The sequence below is a fragment of the Barbus barbus genome (genome assembly GCF_936440315.1).
Source record: "Barbus barbus genome assembly, chromosome: 14".
Lineage (NCBI taxonomy): Eukaryota > Metazoa > Chordata > Actinopteri > Cypriniformes > Cyprinidae > Barbus > Barbus barbus.
In genome coordinates, this window is record NC_136742.1 from 3,819,509 (window position 1) to 3,829,405 (window position 9,897).

At 37.8% G+C, this 9,897-nt stretch overlaps 1 pseudogene across 1 annotated transcript in view; it reads left to right on the plus strand.

The window, feature by feature from the left end:
- LOC306879934 (sorting nexin-14-like) overlaps positions 1–9,307 on the plus strand; it is a 57,035-nt pseudogene extending 47,728 nt beyond the window's left edge. The window contains exon 28 of the transcript XR_013785877.1: positions 7,519–9,307. The product of XR_013785877.1 is annotated as a sorting nexin-14-like (transcript). The remainder of the gene's footprint in view (positions 1–7,518) is intronic.
- Positions 9,308–9,897: the final 590 nt, after the last annotated feature.

Genomic DNA, 9,897 nt, shown 5'->3' on the forward strand with positions numbered 1-9,897 from the left:
AAAAATTAAATCAAAGACAGAATTGAGACATTTCATATAGTGTGTCAGCCATGTACAAAATAAAAGTACAGAGAAAAAGAAAGGTTTTGTAGATGTTCTGGCTTTGTGCTCAGTAATAAACTTTTTTAAATATATAATCTATTTAAAATAAATGCTTTATAAAAATATGAATAGCTACCTTAGGATAAGAGAATGGAGATTTCTTACTGATAAACCGCTATGATCATCACAAGCTGTGCTGTTTAATTAACCATAATTATCATCAAGAAACAAATTACAGATAAATAACTTTCTTATAAGAATCTCGTGAAAAGATGTCAAGTCACTGTTATTTGTATAGTGCTTTTAACAATGCAAATTGTGTTAAAGCAGCTTTACATCGGCTTGATATAAAGCTGGGTGGCTTTATATCAGCTTTACAGTATTTAGACGGGGAAATAGTGTCATTCTCCTCTGGCCAGACAAAAACAGCCGTTTAAATATAGACTAAAGCAGAATCAGATGCACAGATGTACAGGTCATAATTGAGAAGAAAATATGAAAATATATTTTGAATAAAAAAAAGGTCTGATTGAGGACAAAAAAAAAAATTCTGCTTTTTTTATGACAGTCCCTTTAAAAAATAAATATAAAATTATTACTGTAATGCAAAACAATAAAAGTCAACATGAATTAAATCATACTACCATGATACATAATGCAAATTTAACTTCACACTATTTTTCACCTTGCAGTCATGAGAATTTGAGGTTAGGTTTAGCAGAAGTGTCATGAAATATTACAAAATATCTTAATGGGCCTAAAATAGGCTTTTTAAGAAAAAACGATTTTGGAGTGAATGTACCATATTCCATAGGCGACCTATGGACATCTTTTTGTGAGATTCAGCATAGTATACTATCTATGAATTCTATAAGTTTTAAAGAGATATAGAAAGTGCCTGTATTGAAGATTTCTATAGAATAAGAACTTGTGTAACAAGATGACTGACTTTCTTTGATCCTTACTTCTTCTTCTTTTTTTCTCTCTGACTGTACAATTACACACAATTGGCTACATGTTTTTTTACAGTTATATAATAAATGACTAAACAAACATGACCCAGAGTACCCACACCAGCAGAATAGTGGACATATAGCCTCGATGTCCAATACAAGAGCTTGTAAACTGAATACGTCCTTCCACAGCTGGATGAACTCTCTTCCTCTCTGAGATGTAGCTGGCAATAACTGCTATATCCAGGTCGCCTATAGAATATGGTACATAGTATATTGTAATGACAAGTATTTGATGAAATGTGCAGTAAAATGTGCATATATAATGACTTACCGCTGTCATGTTTGAGTTTCTGTGCTTTGATCATAGAGTATCCATCTCCTCCGTCCACTAGGTAAGAGGGCAGCACCACTTTATACACCTTCTTTGGGTTGAGCGGTTCATAGCGGGGCACTCGACACTCAGTGCAGAGCACATTCACGCTTTTAACACGGTTTCCAGGTGATTTTGATAAATCATACACCACCTGAAAACCTGCAGAGGAATTATAAACATCAAATGAAAATTAGTCCATCTGAATTAACACTCAAGTCATACGGACTAGTTTTATGCTTTAAGTTCATTTTGAGAGTTAAATTGAGGGGGAGCTCTAGTTCACTTATCAACAGTTTACAAGAATTTCCCAAAGTAAACGTACCTGACACCTGTAGGAATTCACCAGTGCTTTCTCCGTATCTGTGAACGGAGTGCTCAAAGACCTCTCGCAGAGTAGATCCATTCAGCTGGACCAGATCAAATGTACCTCCAAATGGCAACACAGCGATCAGATCCTCCATTGTGATGGAGCCTTCAATCCAAACATGAATTAGCTGTGTTTCAGTATTATTTCTAATATGCACTGGAATTGTGTTTAAGATTATTATTACATAATATGATTATGTATATACAGTGGCATGCGAAAGTTTGGGAACTCCTTGCAGAATCTGTGAAAATGTGAATAATTTCAACAAAATAAGAGAGATCATACAAAATGCATGTAATTTTTTATTTAGTACTGGAAACACGATGCATTAAGAGCTGGGGGGGTGAAAACTTTTGAACAGGATGAAGGTGTCCAAATTTCTCTTATTTTGTTGAAATGTATTATTTTTTTCCATTTAGTAGGGCCCTTTGGAAGCAACAGAAGATACTTGCATGTTTCCTGGAAGACAAATTAAGTACAAATCTTGATCTTCAAATTCCAAAAGTTCTCACCCCCTGGCTCTTAAAGGGGTCATATGATGCGATTTCAAGTTTTCCTTTCTCTTTGGAGTGCTACAAGCTGTTCATGCATTGATAAGATCCCTGAAGTTACAAAGATTAAAGTCTCAAAAGATATTCTTTATCAAAGCTAAGACCCTAAAACGGCTCATTCAAACACACCCCCACATGTCTACGTCACGATGTGGAAATATTTGCGTACAGCGTGGTTTCAGTAACCGCAGTAGTGTTGATTCAGTCATGACAGGGGGAAGCTGTGTGTTTCTAGGCGAAAGCAAAAGCACTTTATTTGGCCTTCAGAAAGTAGATGCAACAGAACAATGCATTTTATGGACGACCGTTTCATGAACCTAGGAGAGGAAGTAATTCTGACTTTTCTATGACAATCTGGCGCTTCTGAATCAGCGACTGTAAGTATGTTTTGTTATTAGTTTAAGGGCTCGACATTAACGCTTGTCCGGGTCAAGTGAATGTTTTGGTCGGGCAAGTGAAAGAGAAATTTACTTACCCAATCGGACAAGTAACTTGAAAAAGTCAATACCAAAAACAATAATAACTGCCGTTATTTATGATATAGCCTTTGTTATAGGGGTATGCGATATATATATCGTTTGCGATAATTTCGTAATTGTTGTTTTATCGAGTGTGCTGCAAGAATCGAGCACCGTTTTTTTTTTTTTGCTCCAAAAACCATCCTGATTACAAATGTGATTTTATAACAGTTCAATAAACAAGAAGTTAACATTAAGTGACTTATGTTTTAGACACCATATTTCCTGTTTTTGCTGTTTCACCAACAAAAATAATTCCAAACACAGCCACAGCACTGTTCTGCGTCTCTGAGCAACATGACAGTGTTTCGTTCCTGAATGAATCAACCGTTTGAATGATTCGGTTCAGTCGCAGTGAATCACTTATTAACAGTGACTTGATGCCACCTACTGGTGGGTTTAATTTCACATTTACAGTATTTAAAAAAAAAATGTAATTTCAAATATCAGTATTCAACGTTTTATGAATCGAAACATTATTTATTCATGTGTAACTGCAGATTAAAGCATTCCATGTCCCTCAGAGCTGCATTAACAGAGGGTGAATATATCTGTTCCACTCCAGATGCAGTTTCTGTGTTTCCTCTGCATTGCTAAGATGACTTTTGTTGATACTGATTTCATTTGTTGGTAACAGCCCAAATGTCGTCTTATACTAATTGTCTGATTAAATTGAACTCGTAATTAAAAAATTCAAAATTTAAGTTTGAAAATTCATCACTGTGTCTGTCATGCGACTCTGTTCTCCTCTCGGGCTTGAGCTGATGGTAAAACATCATTATTAACTGTCTTTACATTTATTTTGAAAGCTGAAGCTGGCGATTATGGAAAGGGGCGTTACATTTCCGATGCGTGCTTGTGGTGTTCGGCCAATCACAATGCACTGTGCCAGTCGGCCAATCAGAGCAGACTGTGCTTGTCAGAAGGAGGGACTTTGTAGAAAACGACGCGTTTGAGAGAGGAGGGGTACAATATTTGAAAAATAATGTGTTTTTTGAACATTAAAGCATGTCAACATATTCTGTTACACCAAATACACAAAATAATGATCTTTAAAAAAAAGCATCATATGACCCCTTTAATGCATCGAGTTTCCTTCAGGAACATCAGTGAATGTTTGAACCTTTTTTAATAGTTGTTTTTGAGTCCCTCAATCATCCTCAGTGTGAAAAGATCTCAAAATCACAGTCATTGCTGGAAAGGGTTCAAATATGCAAAAGATGCTGGAAAACTGAGGAATCTGCAGGACCTGGAGGACTTTTCTGAAGAACAGAGCTCAGTTTAACTGTTCAGAACAAACAAGGGACTCATGAACAACCATCACAAAACAAAGAAACAGTCGTAGATCATCCAGGTAACCACACACAGTATTAAGAACCAAGGGTTCCCAAACTTTTGAATGTGGTTATTTTAATAATATCAGCTTTTTTTTTTGTCCTGTGGACTATATAACATCTTTTATGTAAAATATCTTACGCAGGACAGTACTAAATAAAAAACAACATTTTAATTTTCACAGATTCTGCAAGGGGTTCCCAAAAATTAAGGGAATGCTTAATCATCTCAGTATAACACCAAGTGAGTTAAACTCAAGGGATATCGATCTGTCCAGTTAGAAAGTGTAAGTGATTGTGAATCAGTTTCTCATACCATTTCTGTTTCGCTCATCAATAGGTGATCGAATGCCTCCACCGTTCAGAATGCAAGAGCTGACGTGGTTCCACTGGATTTCATCAGCATATTTAATATTATTATGCACCTGAAATACAAGCAGAAAAGGTGTCCTATGGGTATTATGAGCACGATTTCAGCAAATCTACCATATTATATAGCAGTTCTGTTTAGAGTTGACTTTAATTTACCGTTTAGTTTAAATTTTTATTTTCACTTTGCCACTGGTTAAAATGTTTGCTGCTTGGATCATTTTATTACTTTCAAGATTTGATTTACTTCTGAGACTGCTGTTAGTTCATATTGGGTTTGAGGTTTTGCGTTTTGGTTTTGGCTGAGCGATAAGTGCTTGATTGAACTTTTTAGGTACAAAGATTGTTTCTAAATGTGTTTGCGCCAACATCTTTCTCTAGTGATCCAATGACAAAACAGTGATCCAAGTTTCAAGCAGACACATTGAAAAACAATCACACACTCTGTCTCTGCATGTTGATATCAAGCACACTGAAGAACTATTTTTTGATGTAATGGTTATTTTCTTTTAAAGCTGTGAAATACAAAACACTCTGGATGCAGTTTACTCTCAGAGCACACTACACTAATGATAATACCAGGTGTAAATGGGGCCTAAGAGTAACACCTGCATTGTGACTGAATGCATGTTGAACGATTTTGTACACAGTGAGGTGTTTGTCCCATCTTCAGTAGTCATTATGTCCATGTAAAACAATATGCAAAAAAATGTAACAGCAAATTGATATTTAAAATGACACTTATTCACTCACCATAGCATCACAGATCAAATTTCCCAAATTACATTCACGAAATCGACATTCCTCAGACGTTCCATTGAGATAGACTAGAGTCTGTCCCACATGCTGAGCAGAGTAATTGGCCAGATTCTTCCTCCAAGCATCCACTTCAGCCTGAATGACTGGATCTAGACAGAGTCGGATGACAGATTGAAAGTAGAAATGCATCACATCTGATAGATACAGTATAGTACAGGGCTGTCCAATCCTGCTCCAACACGCATCCTGGAAGTTTCTAGTACTCTTGAAAACCTTGATTAGCTGGTTCAGGAGTGTTTAATTGGAGAGAAACTCTGTAGGACAGTGGTCCTTCGGGATAATGTCTGCCACGTTTTGTCATGAAAACACACGCGAGAATTGTCACAGTAGTGATGGGCAAATGAAGCCTCGTGATGCACTGAGGCTTTCCTCTGACTGTTTCGGGAAAAGATATAGTAGTATACTAATATCCATTGAGTGGCCACGTTTTCAGTGGTCCTGGTTTCATGAAGTATTTTTCCTGTTTTTTTCAGGAAACTCCAACTTTCCATGTTTGCCGGAGTTTTTCAGCTCATCAGTGCTTTTTCTGTAAGGTAAAGAGAGCTCATGCGAATGGTAGCCAGGTTGGAAGATTAAGTAAGCCACTGGGCAGAAAATGTATCAATTCGAGATTAAAGCTTGTTTAAGGCTGTCGCATGAGAAACTAAATTCTGGAAATATGTAGGCCTACCTGTCTGATGTGACTGCTGTGTCAGAGGCCTGTAGCTTGAGGCTAGGGCCTATGCCTAGTTTTGCTGCTCTCAGCATGTTTATTTTTACGTTTTGTACGGTTTAATTTGAATATTTTGTTGATTTATTTTTTATTTTGAACTGTGGTTGGAGCATGTGTGACGAGACAGCTGTCATTAATAAAATCACTTGTACTTTGAATGAGTGGAGTACACCGAAGGAAATCATTAATCTCGTCACGGGCCCCGCGGCAAATATACACGATACAACTCAAGCTAGCTGTAAAAAAACCAGCCATTCGCCAGCTGACGGAAGCAGCTTTACGACTCAAGGTAGCAGTAGCAGCTTTGCGGCACTGTTTATTATTTTCCTGTTTATTACTGTGAACCAACTCAATTACATCCTTGGCAAAGCTTCATCGGCTGAAGGTTAAAGGATTAGTTCACTTTAAAAAAAACTTTTGCTGATAATTTACTCACCCCCATGTCATCCAAGATGTCCATGTCTTTCTTTCTTCAGTCGAAAAGAAATTAAGGTTTTTGATGAAAACATTTCTCCATATAATGGACTTCAATGGGACCCAAACGGTTCAAGGTCCAAATGACAGTTTCAGTGCAGCTTCAAAGGGCTTTAAACGATACCAGACGATGAATAAGGGTCTTATCTAGCGAAACGATCGGCCATTTCAAAAATAAATAAAGTTTAAGTTTTATAAGCACAAGTGCTCGCCTTGCTCTGTTCTGTGATGCGCGTTCGTGACGTCACGTAATATGCAATGACGTGGAAAAGGTCACGGGTGACTTAGGCGGAAGTATCGAGTCAGAAGGCTTTTTAATATTAAAACACCCAGGATACGCACAAATGGGCATTTTAAACGATAAACTGACACAAAGACATTTGAATATGTGTATATGGTCCTCCTTCCGCACATTTGTAAACACTGACTCGGTACTTCCGCCTAAGTCAACCGTGACCTTTTCAACGTCATTGCGTATTACGTGACGTCACGAACGCGCATCACAGAACAGAGCAAGGTGAGCATTTGTGCTTTTAAAACAAACTTTTTTTATTTATTTTTGAAATGACCGATCGTTTCGCTAGATAACACCCTTATTCATCGTCTGGTATCGTTTAAAGACCTTTGAAGCTGCACTGAAACTGTCATTTGGACCTTGAACCGTTTGGGTCCCAATGAAGTCCATTATATGGAGAAATGTTTTCATCAAAAACCTTAATTTCTTTTCGACTGAAGAAAGAAAGACATGGACATCTTGGATGACATGGGGGTGAGTAAATTATCAGCAAAAGTTTTTTTAAAAGTGAACTAATCCTTTAAGGTTTTCATTTTCATGATGAGAAAATTCTTAGCTCAGATTTGACCACTGAACACACTGTTTAAAAAACATCTTTATGGCAGAATGTCTGTTTCCCTACTGCGAAGGGAACCCTGTTGTCCTGTAAGCTTTATTGACTTGCCATGTGCTTTCAATCAATTCTCTAATTTGTTTCCATGTTTACAGTTTTCCTACCTGGTGCTGTTGAGTTATCCAGAAGAATTGGATTGCCTGAAGACTTCACAACATTTCCATTTGAATCAAAAGTCACTTTTAGGAATCCCAGATACTTCCCAAAGGCATAGGCCTGGACCACAGGAACCTGGCGCCCATCATCTGACTGGACCATGAATGGATACGGTCCTGCAGGAACTTCTGTGGATGGTGGAGTTCCTACAGAAATGAATGGACGAAGAGTAAATACTTAAATACAACAAATAGTAAGGGCTCACAGAGATCTGAGCTCACCATCATTGAGTCTGTCTGGCATTACATCAAGTGACAGAAACAAATGAGACAGCCTAGATACAACTTCTCCAAGATTCATGGAACAACCAACCTGCAAACTACGGTGAAGGTTTTGCCAAAGTGAGGATGTTTTCAGTAATTAAACTTTTCCTAAATATAATGCATATAAACCATTTATTGTAGCTTTATTACGAGAAGTCAATTCGTCTCCACCTCCAAGTCTATTTTCAGCTGTGTAGATATAGCTTGAGTCTCTCCTTTCATGCAAGTATTTTAATTTTTCCCCATCTTATCAGCCAGACAAATCTGGCCACTTAATAACACAAAATAAGAACACGCCTCTTCTTAGCAAGCGGCATCATTCATGCCCAGAGGACAGAAGTGAACACCCATGTCTAATACTTGGGATTAGTGGTTTATTCGTGCTTGCCTTGAAAACACAAAGACTGCAGCAGAGGTGAGTAACATGCTAATGAGTAGGATTTGGTAGCCTGACCAGAGTTTCTGAAGTGAAAGAAACTCTCACGTCAGCGCTGGTTAGATGTTTGGATCAAAATAAAACAGGAAATACTGTTTCATCTTTAGCCCAACACACCCATTATGGTCACAAAGCTCATGTCTGTCATTAAAACACAGATTAGTCAAATTTAATGAGAGTGGTAATAGAGGCGTATGGGATCAGCACAGTCCTTGGGTGAATTCACCTGTGCATACACTTGTACTTGTACACTTTAATGTATTTTTGCGGAGCTGTTCCAAGAGACCACAGCCCTTATTAAGAGAGCGGAAATGAAAGTTGCTCTTATCCTGAGTGTCATTTTGTTTTGAAAAGTGTAAGGAACGGACAATCCAATGCACACCTATAACAAATACAATTATTCACTAATTATCCTCTAATTTGTGGAGCTGGTAAAACAGTGGACCTCTATTCTACACCTTATGTCAAATTTCATTATTTGAGTGAAAATTCTCAAAGTTTGTTTAGCCTCTGTGAAATTATATTTTCTTATTGTATGCAGCTCCACAGTTAACTGCACAAAAACAAAAACGGCACAATTTAGTTGCAAATTCTCATCAATTGGTGTCTGCAAGAAACAATCTGGCGAGGTGAGTGAATTCTATGTTGAACACGATGATGGCCAATCACAGGTGTTCAAGAAATCAACAGATATGACTGTGGTTGTCTATTTACAACGTGTTTTTGTAGCATTGAGCAATGTGGCCAGATTTAATGCAGTCTTCGCCGACATACAGCGCTGTTGTGCTACAAGCGTCCCAAGTTTGAATCCCGGCTCGAGGACCTTTCCCGATCCCGCCCCCTCTCTCTTTCTCATTTCGCTTCCTGTCAGATCTAAACTGTCCCATCATAATAACGACAAGACGCCAAAAAGAACATAAAAAGAAAGTTTGGTCGCTTTCCGGAGCGCAAACACAAATACTGTAGCCTTTACCAAATCTGTTTCGCCAAAATTCAATTATTACAGTTTTAACTGAGGTTGCTTTTGACTGCGTGAGAAAAATGTGTTAGAGTTGGTAGCACTGCTGTGCTATGCATAAGAGAAAAAAAACATCAGGTAAAACTGACACACTAATAATAATACACATAACACCGTAGGCAATTAAATGAAACATACCTGTGTATAGGAATGTATTGGTGTGCCCTCCAATCACAACATCCACTCCTCGTAATTTCTTTGCTATATATTGGTCCACTTTGAACCCAGAATGTCCAAGGGCGATGATCTTATTAACACCCAAAGTGATGAGTTTGTCCACTTCAGGCTGTAAAGCAGTAACCTCATCCTCGAACTGGAGATCGGGGCCTGCAAAACCATATAGATATGAAAAAACACCATCAAATGGCTGTAACCAAATCTGTCGACCCTAATGTTTAAATGTGCCACCAGGCAAGTCAATCACTCTGTCAACTGAATCTGATCTTGATTGATCTTAGGATCTATGTAATCTCAAATGATATGGGCTGGATTAGTGGACGTTTAATGTTAGTAGCACTAGTCAAGAGGAAGAGACTGAATTATTGGTGACAGCTTTGGATACAAGAGCAAAGAATATCAAACGAAGGGTGTTTAATTAAAT